Source organism: Chrysochloris asiatica, unplaced genomic scaffold (genome assembly GCF_000296735.1).
Source record: "Chrysochloris asiatica unplaced genomic scaffold, ChrAsi1.0 scaffold00181, whole genome shotgun sequence".
NCBI lineage: Eukaryota > Metazoa > Chordata > Mammalia > Afrosoricida > Chrysochloridae > Chrysochloris > Chrysochloris asiatica.
Window position 1 is genome coordinate 653985 of NW_006408699.1, and position 21926 is coordinate 675910.

Below are 21926 nucleotides of genomic sequence, written 5' to 3' on the forward strand. Positions count from 1 at the left end.
GGATAATAATCAATGTAATAAAACAAGCTATATGAATGGTTGAATGTGAAGCTGATGATGTGCCCTGTAAACTTTCACTCAATCCAAAATAAAAACATTTAATTAAAAAAAAAAGAAATGATATACAATAGGGTTAATGTAAAACTAATGTTCTCCCATGTAAAATATCACATAATTCACAATAAAACATTAAAAAAACAAAAGTTAGCAACAGCAAAAACAGACAGCCCCAGCCCTTACTATCTTCACAGAATGATGAGGTGCACTGTCATGAAGGGAAAAGAAATTCTTTGGTGAAACTTTCTTGGCCTTTTTTTTTCACCGATGCAGTTTTTAATTTTCTTTAAAAACTTCTTCATAATAAGTCCTCATGATCATCCTATGCCCTTTAAGAAAATCTATTAAGATTACCTCTTGAGTATCCCAAAAAGAGTCACTATAGCATGCTGAACTGACTTCTCTATCTTGAAGTTAACTAAGAAGATCCCCTCATAAGCCACTATTTTTGATTGGGTCTTGGTCTCTGGATCATATTGGTTAAGTCCAAGACTAATCCCTGGCTATTATTTGTTCCATAACACTGTCTTCATTAGTGTTGAGCTTGCTTAAAAGACTAATGGAAAAATCACCTCTTTGAGCTAGGAGATCTTTACATCATGCTTTTGCTCAGCCCAAGAAGTTCACTTTAATGAAAATGCTGAACCATGGATTTGATCATTAAATTTACTAACTGGTTATTTTTTAAAAAAGAAAGAAAATACTAAACCACGTTGAGATCCAAACTTCAGTAACTATTTCATCAATGGCAACTGGTTTTCTTCCACTTGTAACTGGACCTCATCCACAGATTCTTCACTTGTTGAAATGATGGTCTTCCCTCTCTTGAATCATCTTTCAGATCTTGCTCAAAACATTTGACCCAACTAAAAACTATAGTTGTATGTGGGACAACATTCTCACAAACTTGTTGCACAACTTCAATGATTTGGGAATCATTTTATGGTACAGTGTTTCTTCTTCTAGCCATAGTCTATAACTTCTACCAAACAATGTTTCTGTCCTGATGGGTAAGAGAAGGTGGAAGAAGATACTAATAGGATGATATGATTCAGCTGTGGATGTTAGCAGGATTTATTGTAACTGTAAAAATATGAAACACTCACATGTTTATTAAATGAACCATCTCAGAAGCAGAGAGGGTAAATCTCACTACCAAAGAGAAGAGCCAGGAGGAGGAACACATCCTTTGGACCCCAAGATCCCCGCACACTGAACCTACTCTATTCAACCCAGGGACAGAAAGCTGTGACAGCGGAGAAATGGCAGAGGGGAAACAGCAGTAGAGCCAAGATTCAAAGCACAAGACAAAGCAGTGGGTTTACCAACCCACAGAAAATGTAAAGTTGAAGGCTGTGGGCAGGAGGCCTGCTTGTAGAGTAAGGTGCCTCCAGGGACCAAAGTGGAGAAACTAGGTTTGCTGATCCACAGATCTAGAGCTGAATGGCTTCAGGCTGAAGCTTATGGTAGAATGGTATGATGGTATGTCCTCTGGGCATTTATCAGTAGCAGACTGGAACAACTGTGTCCTGAGCATTTGTTGATCCTGTACTGCAACCTGTTAACTTCCCTAATAAACCCCATAATTATGAGTATTGTCTCTCAGTTCTATGTGGTCATTACAATGGATCATCAAACCCAGCTGAGGAGAAGAGAGGGTTGTGGGAGGAATGGTTGATGCTTCGTATTTTTACAATGTCCCCTTGAGTTTTGTTAAAAAAAAAACTGATGCTAGGCCTGACCTCAAAATCTTACCCCCACCCCCATGGCACAAAAATATCCTTTTTGTTTAAAAGGCATCCTAAGAAGGCTAATACAAGTATATTACTGACATAACTTGCCTGCAGTCATTCACTGATCAAAGACCTGTTTAAATAACTTTAGTTTAGAATAAGCCCAAGCATGTATGAACTGAAACACTAGGAACAATATTTTTTTTTACTTACTCTTGTTAAGTGCCAGTAGATTCGTTTGTCATTTGTCCATGTTGTTCTGCTAGTTAAGACTGCTATGAGAACTAAAACTTAGTAATGTACTTGTGATCATCACATCAATGACTAATCATATTTGTTGAATCCTAAGAAACGAATCCTGCTAATATTTAACAATGTTATATTGCAAGCTTTATTCAAATTCTCATACAGAACAGTGCACAAACCACAGTCATGGAATTTTTGCAGTGTGAACACATACTATCACCTTGATCAAGAAACATCAGCTCCACAAAAGCTCTCCTTGTGCACCCTTAGCAGTCTCTACCACCTCACAAAGGTAGTATTCCAAACCCTCACAGAATAGATGAGTTCTGCTGGCTCTGAATTTTGTATAAATGAAATCATGTACTATTAGTATCTAGCTTAGTTGTAATATTTGGCTTAAAAAGTGAAAAGGCCCAAAGAAAAGTCAGGACAAAATTTCTGCCTCATGTCCTTATTACCCCAATTTTCCAACAGCAACATTTACAAATAAAATATCTACCAAGTTCTCATTAAAATTCAACTCAAATATGGTATTTAATGCATAGCACTTCATAAAGGCTGCAAAAAGGGGTAAAAATCCTGTATATTTTTAAATAGTAAAGACTGTTCTCTAGAATATATAACCAAAGGAGAGAAAAAATCATTTAGATCATTTCAAGCTTATGAACTTAAAAAACGAATGGAAATAACAGCATAGAGTATAGTAGGCCAAAGTCGATTCCCAGCTGTGTTCAGTTTATCTATTTCACCCTGTGTTGTTTCTGATGACTTTACAGACTCCAGATGCTGTGAATATACATGAGCAATGTGGGGAGCAGAGGGAACAAAAATCTGGCAGGTCAAATTTGTGTTTTTAGCAAAATTAGATGTCTTGGCAAACAGAAAAAAATATTTAACAGAGTAAAACAGTTAAGGTAAGAAAACCAAGTTGAATAAAAATACTAACATTTGGAAATTAAATATATTGACAAATGTTATAAATCACACTAATTTTTAAAAATTATAGAAAGCAAATAAGAGCAAAATGCTAGTAACTTTCATGAACACTTTGGTTTATCACACAGAATCAGAGTTTAAATGCCTGTAAAATTGGTACCATTTCATAATACCTCTGTATCATGTTCTGAGAGAAAGGTTGAGTAAAATACATTTTTAATTCTCACCAGGTCAGTAAGTCCAACTCTGAGGCGTTAAGCTTCAATTTGTTGAGTTTTTGAAATTTCTTAACTCAAGCTCTTGCTAATTCTGGCAGATTTTCCCAAGGTTTTTTTTTTTTTTCTCTCTTCTCTCTCCTTAAAAAAAAAAAAAAAAAAATTAAATAACATATAATTATTTTTAGAATTGAGGGTGGAAATTTTTATACCAAAAGCTTTAAAATGACAAAAATTCTTTAAAATGATATGGAAATAAAAATTGATTTTTTACTAATGATTTCCTAAGCGTATGGAGAATCTACTATCCAAAATAGCTATATGTTGTTGAAGTGCCGTCGAGTCGGTTCCGGTTCCGACCCATAGCGACCCTGAACAGGATAGCTAATAATTAATGATGCATCAAATTTTAGTTTGCAAATATCATTTTGAGCACTGTCAATTATGTGTAAAGATGGACATTTCTTGACTTTTAGAGGTTTTCCTTTAGACTCTTTCTAGAGTTTTCCAAACAACAAAAAGAAAATTTACTTATTTTTTTAAAAATAGAGCAAAATTCATTTTACCTTGCAATTAATTACCTTATAGGCCCACTGCACACTACTACAAATCTATGACATTTTAAGGTATCTTAGTGATGCTATTATTCCTATATCTTGTGAAAAGTTTACTATGTCATCGTTTCTCATCAACTATTACCAATTATGCTGTAAAAAAACAATAATGTAGAAAAGTTTACTTAGAATATGCAATTCTCAAATAAATTATAGTTATTGTGTGACTTGTAGTTTTCTTAGGCTCTCTGGTGGTGCAGTAGTTAAACTGCTAACTAACAGGTTGGCAGTTCAATCCTATCAGTCATCCATGGATGAAAGATGTGGCAGTCTGCTTCTGGAAAGATTGACATCCTTAATAACTCTATGAAACAGTTCTACTCTATCTTATAAAGTCACAATCAACTTGTCGGCAATAGGTTTTTCTTGACAGCATTAGCACAAGAATTATGCATTATGAAGATTATGCATCTTCAGATGACAGTATCCTGGATTAATTTTCTCAAGCATAGGAATCAATGAGTGAACAATATATTTCTAATACCTTAAAGAATAAACAGTATTTTCATCTAGTCATACAATAAGGATTTCACACTGTTTTGCTAAAGAGATGTGTAATGTACTCTCATCCTTCATATTTGGCCAGCAAAATTTATTTGATATCATTGATATGTGGGCAAATACACTTAAGTGCAAACAAAAGGAAATAAAAGGAATAAAAAATCTAGAAATGAAGAAAGTTGGACTGATTCTAATGTTATTTATAAATCTAAAAATATAACATTTTGTAATTATGGAGTAAAGATGGCCATCCACTCTTCAACATTATTATGAGCTGTCACCAGTTCTGAAGTATTACAAGAGTAAGAAGAGCCAGAAGTAGTAATATATGTTAAAGCCAACTACAGATGTATTTGGAATCTAGAACTGATCTTTACAAAATAGGTATTTGGTATGTTCCAAGTTCATGCAGGATCTGATGAACAGTCAATTACATTCAGAGAATGCTGCTCACTTCAATCAAAACCAACAAAATACAGAATAAAAATGTGCAATTGCTATGCTTAAGCTTTTGTTAATATTTCGGGTGCTGTTGTTTTCACTATCTCTGTATTTTTACTCCTGCAAATTATTTGCAAATGACTATTTAAAAAAAAAAAAAGGCTAATGGGCCCAGAGGATAAACGGTGAAGACTATTTCTCCTGTCATACAAAGGTTAAGAGAAATGACTAAACAGTCAGAGTGCCAGGATTCAAATTTAACAGTTACTACATTTGTTTCCTTGGGTCAATTAACTCTCTCAGACTCAGTCTCCTAATCTGCAAAATGGTGACAATGATAGCATCAACCTCACAGAGTTGTTCAAAAGATTAAGATTAAAAAACAAAACAACACGTTTGGCACATAGTAAGAAAGCAATGAATGCTAGCTGCTGCCATCAACACCACCATCCAATTAGCTTAGCTAGTTTGCCAACACTGATCCAGCCTTCCCAAAGTTTGCTAATGTAGTTGTTAAATGCCATCGAGTTGGTTCTGATTCATAGCAACCCTGTATAGAGTTTCCGAGGAGTGGCTGATAAGCTTGAACCACCAACCTTGTGGTTCAAACAGACCTTGCGGTCTAGAGCATTAACCCATAGTGCCACACCAGGACTCCATAGTTTGTTTCAAAATACTGGGCACATTTCACAGTACTAAATTAACCATGTTATATTGACAGACCTACATTTTGCAAATTTTAGCAAAGGGGTTCAGAAAGTTACAGTGTAGTACATAAAAGAACAATTCTAATTCTTGACATTAAATGCAATATAAAGATCTAAACTAAGTTTTTTTTTTTTTCTATTTATCAAAAGGCAGAGGACTCCAGAGTCCACACTCAATGATATGCCTAACTTTACTTAAAACACTATCAGACAATATGAATAAAGATCCCATGGCTCTATAGGAAAAGCACTAAACTCCAAATCACAAGGTCCCTGGTTCCAGCCCACCATCTGTTCCATGGGAGAAAAGATGAGACTCTGTTCCCTCAAAGATTTAAGTCATAGGCACTCAACAACAACATAATATCTAAGGTGCCTGGTAGCATAATGGGTGACTAGTTGGGCTGCTAACTATAAGGTCAAAAGTTCAAATCTATCAACTCTCAGCATGAGAAATATGAGGCTTTATGCTCCCTAAAGATTTACAGCCTCAGAAGTTCTACACAGAAACGTCTCTGAGTTGGAACTGACTCCACTGCACATAACGACTCCCAATATAATGTCATGGAGTCTTGGTGGGGTGCTGTAGGATAAGCAATGGACTGCTAACTTCAAGGTCAGCTAGTCAAACTCACCAACCACTCCTCGGAAATCCTAGTCAGGGTTGCTATGAGTTTGAACTGACTATATAGCACAAAGCAAGTTGACTTTGAGTGAATTCCAAGTCAAGGATGCACCATATGCTAAAGAGCAGAAATTCACTTTATACTGTTTTCAAGGTACTTAAATGAACAACAGTGACATAATGTCAAGCATGCAATAACGCTAACAATCATAACTAGTAAAGACAATATTTGTCAGTAAAGTATTAGTACTTTCAGAAGGCTGATAATTCTCCCAACTGGTACAATATCTGATCAGAACCTAGCCACAGATGTTAATCATGTGTCATTTTAAATAAATCTATTTATTCTCAAAGAGTTATTTAAAACATGCAGAATCCTACACAGATAAACTTAAATAGCAAATCCTTCAAAATTATCTTAATTTGGAGTTGGAATGTGAAGTTGTTGTTTTTTCTTTTTTACTGCCTTAATGTTTTCACAAGGGGTTCTGGGGCTCTAATAATAAAATTTAAGGAAAAAATAATGAGTCCCTTAACTGTTCAGGTTTATCATTCTATTTCCTAGTTCATTTTTCATTTTTTTACTCCCCAATCCATGCTGGAGTTAAATATTATTACTTCTCAGATTGAAGCTAAATACTTTAAAGCTACCTCTCTGTTGTCGCACTGTTTTTTTCCTCTACTCTCTCTCCCTGATTTGTGGTACTTAATTAGAAATTTCTTTCTCTCACCTTTTCAAGGACTTTCTTCAATGACAGAAATAAAAAGAATCAATATTAAGTAGCTTTGTTATATAAGCAAGATGTCTGAAAACAAGATTTCCCCAGACTAGAATACTGAGAAAGGAATTATCATAAATATCTACTGTGATTGTTGTTAAGTGCCGTGGAATCAGTTCCGACTCATAGTGACCCTGTACAGGGTTTCCGAGGCTGTAAATCTTTACCAGAGCAGAAAGCCTTAACTTTCTCCCGCAGAACAGCTGGTAAATTTCGAACTAGGTTCGCAGCCCGATTCGTAATCACTACATACCTGAGCTCCTTAATTATCTACTGTTGTTGTTGTTAAGTGCCATCGAGTCGATTCCAACCCATAGCAGCCCTGTATAGGGTTTCCAAGGAGCAGCTGGTGAGCTTGAACCGTCAACCTTGCAGTTCAAACGGCTTTGCAGTCTGGCGCATTAACCCACAGCGCCACACCGAAACGCCCAATATCTACTGTAGTACCTCCTTATGACAACATTCAAGTAAAACATTTACTGACTACTATCAATAAGGAGCTCTGGTAGCGTAGTGCTTTCTGCTCCCGTATAACAACAACAACAACAACAACATCTTGTATACAAAGGAGCTCTGGTAGCGTAGTGCTTTCTGCTCCCGTATAACAACAACAACAACAACAACATCTTGTATACAAAGGAGCTCTGGTAGCGTAGTGGTTACGAATCTGGCTGCTAACCTCAAGGTCAGCAGTTCAAAACTAGCAGCTGTTCCCCTGGAGAAAGATGATTGCTCCCATAAAGATTTACAGCCTTGGAAACCCTATACAGGGTTTCCACGGCACAACAACAACATCTTGTATACAGGAGCTCTGGTAGCGTAGTGGTTACGATTCGGGTTGCGAACCTCAAGGTCAGCAGTTTGAAACTACCAGCCGTTCTGCGGGAGAAAGATGAGACTTTCTGCTCCCGTAAAGATTTACAGCCTTGGAAACCCTGTACAGGATCGCTATGATTCGGAACCATCTCCACGGTACTTAACAACAACAATCTTGTATACAGACTTCTGGTGTGGCGGTTAATGTGGTAAACTGTAAAGTCGGTTTGGGCCATAAAGGCCGGCAGTTCCAATTCACCAGCTGCTCCTCAGAAACCTTGTACAGGCAGTCTGTACAGAGTCACTAAGAGTTGGATCCTGACTCGAGAGCACGTAGAAACAACAACAATATTGTATACGGAGTCCTGGTGTGGCGCTGTAGGCTAATGCGTCAGACTGCACAGTCATTTGAACTGCAAGATCGGTGGTTCAAGCTCACCAACTGCTCCTTGGAAACCCTATACAGGGTCGCTATAGGTCAGAATCGACTCGATGGCACTCAACAACAAGAACAACAATCTTGTATACATGGAGTCCTAGTAGGGCGCCATGGGCTAATGATCTGAACCTCAAGGTCAGCAGTTCAAGCTTACCAGCAGCTTCTTGAAAACCCTATACAAGGTTGCTATGGGTCAAAACCAACTCGATGGCACTTAACAACAATGACAAATCTTATATACATAAGGAGCCCTGATAGTGTGGTTGGTTATGAGTTGGGTTGCTAATCACAAAGTCAGTAGTTCAACTCTACCAGCTGTTCTGAGGGAGAAAGAGGAGGCTTTCTGCTCCTACAATGACTTACAACCTTGGAAACTCTATAATGCATCACTGAGTTGGAACCAACTCCACAACATGCAACTACCACCACCATCATCTTGCATATGTGGAATCCTGGTGTGGTGGCAGGATAAACACGGGACTGCTAACCACAAGGTTGGTGTTTCAAACCTACTAGCAGCTCCTCAGAAACCCTACACAGGGTAACAACAACAACAATATCTTGTATAGGAAATAACTGGAGGGTTCAACTGGTTAAAACACTTAGCTATTAATCGAAATGTTGGAAGTTCAAGTCCACCCAGAGGCACAACAAAAGGCCTAGTGATCTACTTCTAAGAAATCAGCTACTGAAAACCCTCTGAAACAGTTCTACTCATGGGGCTGCCACGAGTCAGAATCAACTTCATGGCGACTAGAGTAAGTGAACGTTGTGTATAATGTGGTACAAAAACAGGAGCACTAAAAGAAACTTAGTGATATACAATGAAACAATTCACAATCTACCTCAGGAAGAATGATAAAAACCCAAGAAAAATATGGAAAGTGAAGAGATAGCAAGCTAAAAGAGAATTCACAGACTTGGGGAAAAAAAATTGGCAACAATATATATGACAAGGAAATAATCTCTAAAATTTATAGAAAATTTCAACATCTTAACAACAAAAAGAAAAATATTCTAATTTAAAAATGGGCAGAAGACATTTCACCAAAGACGACAATCAGGCAAACATGAAGAAATGCTCACAATCATTAGACATTGTTGTTGTTAAGTGCCATCGAGTCAGTTCCAACCCATAGCGACCCTGTATAGGGTTTCCGAGGAGCAGCTAGTAAGCTTGAACCGCCAACCTTGCAGTTCAAACGGCTTTGCAGTCTGGCACATTAACTCACAGTGCCACGCCATGACTCCATAAGACATTAGACAGATTCAAATCAAAAGCACAATGAGAGAAAAAAAAAACAACTCAGAAGATCACAAATGCTGGCAAGGTTGCAGAGACTGGAACCATCCTACATCGCTGGAGGGACTATAAAATGACCCAACCACTGTGGAAACAGTATAGTGCTTCTTTTAAAAGTTGGAAATAGAAAAATTGTATGACTCAGCAATCCCAACACTTCGGATATCCTAGACAAACAAGAGCAGCGTCACAAGTAGATATGTACACACCCATGTTCACTGCAGCTTTAGTCACAATAGCAAAAAGACGGAAACAACTTAAAGCCCATCAATGGAAGAGTGGATAAATTATGGTACATACACACAATGGAATACCGCATAATGTTCAAGAAAAAGGATGACTCTATGAAAAAAAACCTTATAAGTTGGATGAACCTGGAGGATAAGCCGAGTGAAGTAAGTTCATCAAAAAGGACAAATATTGTATTTGACTCCATATGATAAGCACTGGACTGTAAACCTCAAGGTCCGTGGTTCAAGTCCGCTAGTCACTCCATGGGAGAAAGATGAGGCTTTCTGCTACTGCAAAGATCCTAGTGTGAAACTGGATTAATGTGCTGGGCAGAGAGGCCAGTTTGAACCACAAGGTCAGAGGTTCAAGATCACCATTCACTTCTCAGAAACCCTCTACAGGGTTGCTATGAGTCAGAACTGACCTAATGGCACTTAACAACAACATAAGGAGCTCTGGTAGCATAGTGGTTACGACTCGGGCTGCGAACCTCATGGTAAGCAGTTCGAAACTACCAGCTGATCCACGGAAGAAAGATGAGGCTTTCTGTTCCCAGAAAGATTTACAGCCTCGGAAACCCTGTACAGGGTCGCTGAGTCGGAACCGACTCCATGGCACATCACAACAACAACAACAACATAAAAAGTCAAGAAAAGGTCTGTACACTAGCAGAAGCTATCTTTTTTATTTTTTTTTTAATGTTTTAATGTGAATTATATGGTAGTTTATATGAGAGAACTTTAGTTTTACATTCATTCCATAGTATATCGTTTCATTGCCATGGTTCCAATCCCCTCCATGAATCATTAACCGAACAAAGGGTATACCCTATAAACCGGCCCCCTACACTCCCCCGTCCAGTCTTCAGCACACAGTCCCTCTCGCTCTCTGGATCCAAAGTCCCCAGCCGCTGCATCACTCCACGTCATCCTCTCTGCCTCTATCTTGGGCCTCGCTGCTTCTCTGGATAGGGTCCTGCTCTCAGCTCTTCTCCGTTGATGGTCCTAGAGACCTCCGCTCTTAGACTGGAGAGTTAATCACTCCCTTCCTTGCTACAAAACGTCTGTCTACCTTTACATTTCCAACCCTCACAATCAGTCCTGATAACAATTATTCACTATAGTATCACAAGTGATCCATCTGCATTTCGTTTCATCAGCTCCGCCTAGACAGATTGGATAGTACTCACTGGAGATTCTGCCTTCCTCCATGTCCCCTAGCTCTAGGTTCCCTCTTGAAAGCTTGTAAGCCAGTCACTTCTTGCCTTTGTAGTCCCCCCCACCCATTTGGGTATCCAATGAGCAGAAGCGATCTTTGATGGAAACCAGGGGTGAGAGGGGAAGTGAGGGCAAATCACTAACTAGATGGGAGACACATTAACTTGGGTGAAAGGGAAGACAAAAAGAAAGTAAAAGTAAAAAAAAACACAAAAAAAACTAGTGAGATAGGTTAGAGAAGGTAGACTCTGTAACCAGTGAGGTCTTAATTTAAATCTTAGCTTCACTACCTACTTCAGTTAAAGTACTAGATCAAAAGGTCACTTTGAACCACAAGGATGGTAGTTCAAACCCACCAGCCACTCCTTGGAAACCGTACACAGAATCACTATGTATTGGAACCAATTGGACAGTACTTAACCCTACAAGTCTGTTGTGTAAATAAATACAAAGCACCATCACTGTTGTTGTTAAGTGCTGTCGAGTCGATTCCGACCGAGGCTGTAAATCTTTACGGGAGCAGAAAGCCTCATCTTTCTCCCTCAGAACAGCGGGTAGTTTCCAACTGCTGACTTTGAGATTAGGAGCCCGATTTGTAACCACTAAGCTACCAGAGCTCCTTGGGTACACAATGTATACTACTATTGTTATTATTAGAGTCCTGGTGTGGCACTGAAGGATGAGCACTGGACTGCTAACCACAAGGTCAACGGTTCAAATCCACCAATTGCTTCTCGGAAACACTACACCGGTTTCTATGAGTAGACAACAACTCAATTGCACTTAACAATTGCTATTATTATTTTTGCCTTAGAGCTGGAAGAAACATCTTATCCAATTCTCTCATTTTACAGATGGGAGATTTCAAGGTATCACAAAGCAAAATATGAATTGTTAAACGAATGAAACAAACTGTCTATGACAAATTCCCGAGTTAGAAATAATAGGTGGGCACAGAGTCCTGGTGTGGCGTTGTAGGATAAGTACTGGATTACTATTCATAAGGTTGGTGGTTCAAACCTACCATCTACTCCTCGGAAACCCTATACAGGGTCACTATGAATCGAACCAACTTTACGGCACTTAACAACTGCAACAACAATGTTCAAGAAAGCTTTCTCAGGTGAACAATGACTGATAAAATAAACTCTAGTATAAAATTGACAGTAAAAGTCCAAGTGTTTCTTGGTACTGATTTTCAAACATGTGGCTCTAAATCCAGATATTAAAAACAAGGTTTATATGGCAAGTATAAAAACAGGATGAACTTAAATCAGAGATATTAAAATCCAGTGTTTCAATGAGAACAGCAGTAAATTGAAGCCAGTAAATTGAAGGAAAAAATAATCTTGAAAACTCAGCAGGTTAATGAAAGCTCATGACTTCAGAACTTTCTTCTTTTGGATAAATTTACTTTTGTGTTAAGAAAATTTCAAGACAACATTCAGGCTTTTCACTAAATCCCACTTCACTAATACTATTATTTTATCTGCAGTTAAATTCTCTGTTACAACAGGTCTTAATCACTTTTGTTATTGTTGTTGCTGTCATTATTAAGTGGAGTGGAGTCTGTTCCTATTCTTTGCGACTCAGTGCAGCATTTCCTAGGAGCATTTGGTGGGTATGAACCACCGACTTTGTAGTTAGCAGCAGTGCTTACCCTACAGCACCACACCATCCAATTTGACTAAAATACATAAATTTTAAATATGCCAGTTGACAGCCCTACAAAACAAGACATACAATTATGTTAAAATTGTGTTCAGTTCTTCATTATTTCAACAATACTGACTGTCTAGTTTGGTTCATAAGCATTGTCAATAACACTAAAGAGATACTTTTGCAAGCAATGATAAAAATGATTTCACACTAACTCTGGTAGCGTGGTGGTTATGAATCAGGCTGCTAATCTCATGGTCAGCAGTTCAAAACTACCAGCTGTTCCGCGGGAGAAAGATGAGACTTTCTGATCCCATAAAGATTTACAGCCTCAGAAACCCTGTGCAGGGTCGCTATGAGTCGGAACCAACTCCAAGGCACATAACACTGTATTTGTCAAATGCAAAAAATTTTAAGCATCTTCCCTGCCTTTCCTTGAAATCTTTATTAACTTTTGGTTACCATCTTAATTTCAAGAATTTTTCATTCAGTAACTAGATATATATTTGTTGTTGTTAAGTGTGCTGTCGTGTCAGTTCCGACTCATAGCGACCCTGTATAGGGTTTTCTAAGGTGCGGCTGGTGAGTCTGAACCACCGACCTTGCGGTCCAGTGCAATATCCCACAACGACCTTCCAAAAATTTCCTTTTTCTTTTTTACACAAAGTAGAGTTCCCAGGGAGATTAAGCTTTAAGAAGTAATACAAAGTAACAGACATCTTACTTTACTAAAAACCGAAAATGCTATCAGTTTACCAACAACTCAATCAAATCAGGACAATACTGAAAGCAAGTTATGGCACAGCAGGAAAAAAACACACTTTATTTGGAAATTTCTCAAGGTTAAAAATTTGCATTTCCGAGGTTTTCTCGTTTGAAAGGTGTTGAAAACCTAACACTACTACTAAAAAGGTCCAGAAGCTACAGAGAAGGAATAGTGATGAAACAAACATGAATTCACTGGAAAAGTTCATTTTATTATCTCTCCCTTGTCTCTTAAAGTTTTCCAACACAGGACCAACTACTGATAGAGCACAGTCAAGAAGAGGCCACAAACAGATTTTCTCCCAGTTCAAGAGAGGTTCTCAAGAATTCAACGGTGCAGAAAGGGGTGGAGGAAGACCACATCCAGACCAGCCCTGTCCGAGACCCTGGTCCGCACACGAGGAGGGCAAATGCGCCCACACTGCTCTCTGGGGCCCTGGCCCTCCAGTGGTATCTTAGTTGGGCAAACGTGACTCAGGAAAGCACGGCGCTGACAGCGGCCTAGCGAGGCTGCCAGGTCGGACATCCGTGGCTCGCTCTCTCGACTTACCTGAAGGCGGGTGGAAGAAGGGAGGATACAACCTAAACTCTTGGCTTGCAGCTGCGATGGCACGGTGGCGCGGTGGAGGCGACGGCGGCTTACACTTGGCCCGGTTCTGTCTTCGAGAACCGGCGATGAATCAGCCCGATTCCATTCAAAAGAGTCGCCCGGGTCTGGCCACGAAGCACTTCCGGGTTCACTGTTCTACTTCGGCTTCCGTTTTCTCGACTGCCAATTACAGACGTTTTAGGAGTCCGGCGGGCGTCCTAGGAAGAGCTCACGGCCCGACTGTAGGGACCGCCCAATGTCTCCGGCCTCGGCGGGGAGGGCAAAACGGAAGTGGGCTGCTGCAGTTCCTCTGCCTACCTCCTAGTTCAAGATGCCTTCCCATCTCCGCGTAGCGCGCCGGCTTACTCAGTCCTAGAAGTGACTAGGCTGGTAATGGATCGAAGGTTCCCTAGTCCCGAACAACTTTTATTTTGGTGTTCACTGCCAATAGGGCCCTCCCTAAAAACTAAAACGTTCACTTAAACTAGAGTTAATTTGGTCATCTGAGCTGCAAAAAAGGCAAGGGGGAATTAAGTGGGTTTGAAGAGGAATCTGTACTCGTTTTAGCCTAGTTAACCTAGCTTTTTCCTGCCATTACCATTTTCCAAGGATTGGATTTGAAGGAAAACTAACATTCCCAAAATTTAATTGAAGCCTCCTATTTTTTTAGGATTTAAAAAATTTATTTGAGGGAGCGCAGTGTCTCCATAGGATAAGCAATAGTCTTTGAACCACAGGTAGGCTGTTCGAGGTTGAGACTTTCTGCCTTGCAAGATTTAAAGCCTCGGAAACACTATACAGGGTCACTATGAGTTGGAACCAACTCCACAGCACTAAAAACAAGTCATCTATTTACGTCTCTCCATATAATTACCTCTGATAGATATAATGAGCTCTGGTAGCGTAATGGTTACGAATTGAGCTGCGAACAGCAAGGTCAGCGGTTCGAAACTACCAGCTGCTCTGTGGGAGAAAGATGAGGCTTTCTGCTCCCGTAAAGATTTACAGCCTCGGAAACCCTGTACAGGGTCGCTATGAGTCGGAACCGAATCCACGGCACATGACAACAACATATAATTATCAGGAACAACATTTTACCCATAGTCATCTGTATGTTAGGTTTTCAGCGAACAAAACTGCCCAAGAAATAACAAGTTTATATCCCACTCTAGGTACAGTCTCTGGTTAGAGCAGGATGTTTAGCAAGTCCTCAGTATCTCAACTATGTTCTGATTAGTAAGCATCTTTAAAGTATTTGTGTGGCACTGTGGGATAATGCACTAGACCACAAGGTCGGTTTGAACTGCAAGGCTGGCGGTTCGGCACTTAACAACAACAACAACAGCAACAACTCAAGAATGGTAATGAATCTAATGGATGTTGAGGAAGGAAAATTTTAATATCTGGATCCAAAACTGTTTGAGTGGCACATTTACATAAAACTTTCCCTCTCAAATAGATTGACCTATATATATTTACAAAGGACAGATTCTTGTCAATGTTGTTGTTAGGTACCATCCAGTCTCCTCCCAATCCTTGCAAGTCTATGCACAATAAAATTAATTACTACTTAGACCTGAGCCATCTTCACAATTGTTAAATTTGAGTCCATTGTTGCTGCCATTGTGTCAATCCATCTCATTGAGTCTTTATCTTTTTTGCTGACCCTCCACATTACCAAGCATGATGTCCTCTTCCAGGGACTGGTCCTTCCTGAAAAAATGTTCAAAGTAAGAGAGACAAGTCTCACCATCTTTGCTTCTAAGGAGTTATACTTCTTCCAAGACATTTGTTTGTTCTTTTGGCAGTCCATGGCACTTTAAATATTCTTCACCAACACCTTAATTCAAATATATTCATTGTCCAACTTTCACACTGAAAATACCATGGTTCAGTCATGTGCACCTTAGTCCTTAAAATGACATGTTTGCTCTTCAACACTTTAAAGAGGTCTTTTGCAGCAGATTTGTCTAATGCAATATGTCGTTTAATTTCTTGGCAGCTATTTCCATAAGTGTTGGTTGTGGATCCAAGCACAACGAAGTCTTGGACAATGTCAGTCTTTTCTATGTTTATCATGATGTTATTGGTCCAGTTGTTACTATTTCTGTTTTCTTTACATTGAGGTGCAATCCATACTGAAGACTATCTTTAATTTCCATCAGTATTTCAAGTCCTCTTCACTTCCAGCAAGCACGATTTTGTCATCTGCATACCACAGCTTGTTAATAAATCTTCCTCCAATCCTGATGCTGTGTTTTTCACATAATCCAGCTTCTCAGATTATTTGCTTAACATACAGATACTTTATACCACTCAGTATCTCTTCATTCTGTTCTAACAACTGCTTCCCGGTCTATGTACAGGTTCCTCATTAATACAATTAAGTGTACTGAAATACCCATTCTGTACAATGTTATCCATTAGTTCGTTATAACCCACACAATTGAATGCCTTTTCATAGTCAATAATGCACAAATAAATTTCTTTCTGGTATTCTCTGCTTTCAGCCAAGATCCATGTGATGTCATTTTGATAACTTAGTCCAATCCTCTTCTGAATCTGGCTTGAATTTCTGGCAGTTCCCTGTCAATGTACTGCTGCAACCATTTATATTCAACAAAATTTTATTTGCTTGTGATTTTAATAATATTGCTAAATGATTTCCACATTCCCTTGGGTCACCTTTTTTTTTTTTTTTTGGAATGGGCACTAATATGGATCTCTTCCAATCAGTTAGCCAGGTAGCTAGCTGTCTTCCAAATTTCTTAGCATAGACAAGTGAGTGCTCCAAGGCTGCATAAATTTGTTGAAACATTTCAATTAGTATTTTGTCAATTCCTTATTTTTTCCAATGCTTTCAATGACGCTTCCCTCAATACCATCAATTCTTGATCATATGATATCTTTTTAATAATTGAACAGTGACCAATGCTTTTTGGTACAGTGACTTGCATTCTTTCCATCTTCTTTGATACTTCCTGTGTCATTCAATATTTTGTCCATAAATCCTTTACTATTGCAAGTCAAGGCTTGGATTTTTTCATCAGTTCTTTCAGCTTGAAAAATGCTGTGTTCTTCCCTTTTGGTTTTCTAAACTCCAGGTCTTTGCACATTTCATCATACTACTGTGACTTCTTGACTTGCCCTTTGAAATTTTCTGTTCAGCTCTTTTATGTCATCATTTCTTCCTGTCACTTTGCTTTTCTACATTTCAGAGTTTCTTCTAACATCCATGTTGGTCTTTTCTTTCTTTGCTGTCTTTTAAATGACTTTTTGCTTTCTTCATGTATGATGTTCTTGTTATCATCCCATAACTCCTCTGATCTTTGGACTTTAGTGTTCACTGGGTGAAATCTGTTCTTGAGATGGTCTATACATTCAGGTGGGATATATGCCAGGTCACATTATGGCTCTCCTAGACTTGTTTTCATTCTCTTTAGGTAGATAGAGCCTGAACTTGCGTGTGAGCAGTTGATAGACTCTTCCCCAGTCAATCACTGGCCTTGTTTTGAGCTTCTCCATAGTCTCTTAACACAGATGTAGTCAATCTGTTTCCTATGACTTTGATCTGACTTGATCAAAAGATAGAATGGTTCTTCTAAAGACACAATTACGGTGCCAGCTAGGTGGAAATGCCTTGCAATGTTCTCCAGGAGGCTGTGTATGCTCTAAACCAGCATCAAATATGTGGTGCCGTTTCTCCAATAGCCAGGATTCATGCACCCAGGAACCAAGGAGTGTAAACGGAAGTGGCACCATTCACCATTATGCCTAGTGAGCCACTTGCAAAATTTCTTCTACCTGTCCTTGCCACTCTATGATCTTTGGTTGTGGACATTTCAGTTCCAAAGGGAGGAATACTCCACCTGGAGACACAGCACTGATTCCATTGATATATAAATTTAAATGCCCCCTGAACACTTTGTGCTCCTCATGCTTCTGGATCAACAGGCAAAGAAGGGAGTTACTATATTGGGTTGTGTGACTGATTCTGATTAGCAAGGGGCAATTGAACTGACTCCATAATGGAGGCAAAGAAGAATCTGTGTGGAATCCAGGAGATTCCTTAGTATGTCTCAGTACTACTATTTAAGTCATAGCAACCCAACTCTGTATGACTACAAATGACCCAGACCCTTCAGGAATGAAGGTTTTGGCCAAAGAACCACAATCAGCTGCGGTGCTTGCCAAAGACAAAAGGAATATGGAATGGATGGTGGATAAAGGTAGTTCTAGATACTAGCTATGACCATGTGGCCAGTTGCAGAAATGAGAACTATAATTGAGTATTTTTCCTTGTATATGTGTATCAGTTTATTTTTCTTTTGCTCACTTATAAAATATAAGATGTAAATGGTTTAAGTGCATTTTTGGTAGTACGCATGTTAGTTGAATCATGTTAGGTACAAGTATGACCTTATAATTGTCTTCATTTAGAGATTTTTGTATGGTTTAAGATGATTGTACAGATGCCAAGTTGACAAAGGGTGAATTATGATAGTGAAGGTTTTGTGTCAATTTGACTGGGCCAGGATTCTCAGTGGTTTGTCTGTTAAGAGGTAGTAACCCCCCATAATGACAAATGCTATGAACAATCAATTGAAAGGAAATTTCCCTGGGAGCATGCCCTGCTTCCAATATATTGAATGTTCAGGCAAAGGTTGATTGCTTTCTGCTGGGACTGGATTCTACATCTGGCAAGTCATCAATTCTTTGGACTTGAGCCAGTGGCCTGCTCTATTACCTGCTGATCATGGGGGCCATTACAGCCTACCTTCTTACCAGCCATACCTGCTGGGCCTACCTGCCTGGCTGCCTGTCAGACTCACCTGCCTGCCCAACTTGCTAACCTGCTGTTTGATCTGCCAATCTTGTTTCATCAGCCATGTGAGTATGACATCTGACCAACAGACTTGGGATTCGCCCATCTCTGCAATGTGTGAGCCATTTCCTTGATATAAACCTCTCTATTATATAACATGTATAAGCTTCCCTGGTTTTGCTTCTCTAGAGAACCCAGCCTATGACATCTTTCTTTGGAATGGGCACAAATATGGATCTCTTCCAATTGGTTGACCAGGTAGTTGTCTTCTAAATATTTTGGCCCAGACAAGTGAGTGCTTCTAGCATTGCATCCACTTGTTGAAACTTCTCAATTGGTATTCCATCAATTCCAGGAGCACTGTCTTTCACCAATGCCTTCAGTGGAGCTTGGACTTAGTCCTTCATTACCATCAGTTCTCAATGATATGCAGTCTCCTGAAAGAGTCCAATGTCAACCCATTCTTTTTGGTACAGTGACTGTGTGTATTCCTTCTGTCTTCTTTTGGTCCTTCCTGCTTTATTCACTTCTATCTTTTTTTGGTCCATGTTATCCTTCAATACTGCAACTTGAATTCTGGATTTTTTTTCTCTCTCAGTTCTTTCAGCTTGAAAAAGGTTGAGTGTGTTCTTCCCTTTTGGTTTTCTAACTCCAGGTCTTTCCAGCTTTCATTATAATACTTTATGTTGTCTTCTCAAATCACCCTTTGACATCTTCTGGTCAGCTCTTAACTTCATCATTTCTTCCATTTACTTTAACTACTCTAACATTCAAGAACAAGTTTCAGAGTCTCTTTTGATATCTACTTTGATCTTTTCTGCCTCCTTAATGCTCTTTTGCTTTCTTCACATATGATGTCCTTAATGTCATCCCACAACTCGTCAAATATTTGGTCATTAGTGTTCATGCTCAATAAACCCCATTTATCAGTGATTTCACTTTTCATTGTTTTATGTTTTCCATAATCAATATGGTCTGAAAACGTTAACTGAGTAGCATAATGAAATCTAGCACCATCTTCCTCCATCCTGGCCTGGACATGAATCACTCTTTTATTCAGTGTATCCATGCTGTATATAGTTACCTGCCAGTAAGTCATTGCAATTAGTCTCTTACTGTACTTAATTTATAAATTAAACTTTCTCATAAGCATGTATGTATAGAAAAAAACATAGTATATGTAAGATTCAGTGCTATGTTCAATTTCAGGTTCATGGGTAAAGAGTGGCTGCTGTATACCTTCCTGGTATGTAGAATACAGGTTCTTATTGTTAAGTGCCATCGAGTTGATTCCAACCAATAGTGACCCTGTATAGGGTTTCCAAGGAGCAGCTGGTGAGCTTGAACCACCGCCTGACAGCTTAAATTTGATTGGCCAACTTGCTAAGAATGGTAGGACAATAAAATGAAAGGCTACTGGGTCCCTAACCCTCAATTATGTGGACTGCCTAATTTATACAAAACAAAGTTGTATGATTGTATAAAATTCATAAATGGTCTAAACATACTAACAAATAGACACAAATTGCTTAAGCAGGATTAAAAAGAACAACACAAGTATAGCCATGTGCCTTGCTGAGAGGTCATTACACACACTTCTTCCTGTGCTGACTGACCTGAGCCTGCACAGTCCAAGTTTGAGACTGGCATGAGTGCTGGTAGAAAGAGTTGCCTGCTCCATTATCGCATGTGCCTGAAACTGCTGGGGCCTAGGCCATTAGGTGGGGAAAGTTTGCCTAAGAATACAGCCATCAGAAGACACAGAGTTGAGAAACTAGATGATGAAAACAGGCAGGCAATAAGGATAAGTTTATGGAATGCCTAGTAAGTGTTACTTAGTGCCAGGGCTATACTTGTGAATAAGTTGGGTGGAATCTCCACCTTCAAAAAGCAAATACTTAACTAGGAGATAGACAATGCACATGCAGAAACAAAAGTAAAAAAATAAAAGTATACTTATTGTCTATAATAAACAGCACTTTCAATAAAAAGACACAGGTTGAAAATAGAATGAAAAAAGATCTTCCATGCAAACATATATATATATATATATAAAGTAGCTATAAATGCATCAGACTGCAAAGTCATTTGAACTGCAAGATGGGTAGTCCAAGCTCACCAGCGATTCCTTGGAAACCCTATACAGGGTCACTATGGGTCAGAATCTACTCGACAGCACTTAACAACAACATACTAGTAACAAATTGAATTTCAAGATAAGGAATAGTACACGGTATGGTGGTAGTGGTGTGCCATGGATTCGGTTCCAACTCATAGCAACCCTTTATAGGGTTTCCGAGGCTGTAAATCTTTACAGGAGCAGAAAGCCTCATCTTTCTCCTATGGAACTGCTGGTAGTTTTGAACTAGCTGATCTTGAGGTTAGCAGCCTGACTTGTAACCACTACACTACCAGAGCTCCTTATTACAAGGTATAAAGAGGGGCAATTCATCAGTGAGACATAACAATTCTAAATGTGAATGCACCTAAAAACAGTTTCAAACAATTGACAAAATTGAATGGAAAAAAAAAAACAATTATGGTCAGAGATTCTAATCTTCATCTATCAGTTACAGCGTATTACACAGGAAATGAGTAATGTCAAACAAATTGAAGTATTTCATATTTATAAAAATACTTTATCAAGCAACTGCAAAATGTATGAGGGTCTTCATAAAGTTCATGTAAAAAATCTATTATCTTTCGTTTACATTTTTTCATGAACTTTTTGAAGCTCCTTTTTATCGTCTTTTCAAGTATATATCAATATACATCAAGAGAGTCTATAAAACAAGTCTAAATAAATTTTAAAACAGGTATTATACAATATATGCTCCCTGACCACAACAAAGCTAAATTACAAATCAAAAACCTATCTGACCATCACTAAATCTTTAATTTATTGTATTGTGATGGCTTGAGTGTTGCTGTGATGCTGGAAGCTATGCCTCTGGTATTTTAAATACCAGCAGGGTCACCTATGGTGGACAGACTTCAGCTGAGTTCCTAGACAAAGACTAGAAAGAAGGAGAGACAAAATACTTCTGAATGTTTGTTGTTGTTGTTGTTATGTGCTGTGGAGTGGGTTCCGACTCATTGCGACCCTGCACAGGGTTTCCGAGGCTGTAAATCTTTACGGGAGCAGAAAGCCTCATCTTTCTCCCACAGAACAGCTGGTAGGTTCAAACTGCTGACCTTATGGTTCGCAGCCCGATTCATAACCACTAC

At 38.9% G+C, this 21926-nt stretch overlaps 1 protein-coding gene across 1 annotated transcript in view; it reads right to left on the bottom strand.

Moving 5' to 3' along the window:
* PSMD14 (proteasome (prosome, macropain) 26S subunit, non-ATPase, 14) overlaps positions 1-3328 on the bottom strand; it is a 151243-nt gene extending 147915 nt beyond the window's left edge. The window contains exon 1 of the mRNA XM_006872019.1: positions 3200-3328. The gene's annotated coding sequence lies outside the window, so the exon portion shown is untranslated. The remainder of the gene's footprint in view (positions 1-3199) is intronic.
* Between the last annotated feature and the right edge of the window lie 18598 nt (positions 3329-21926).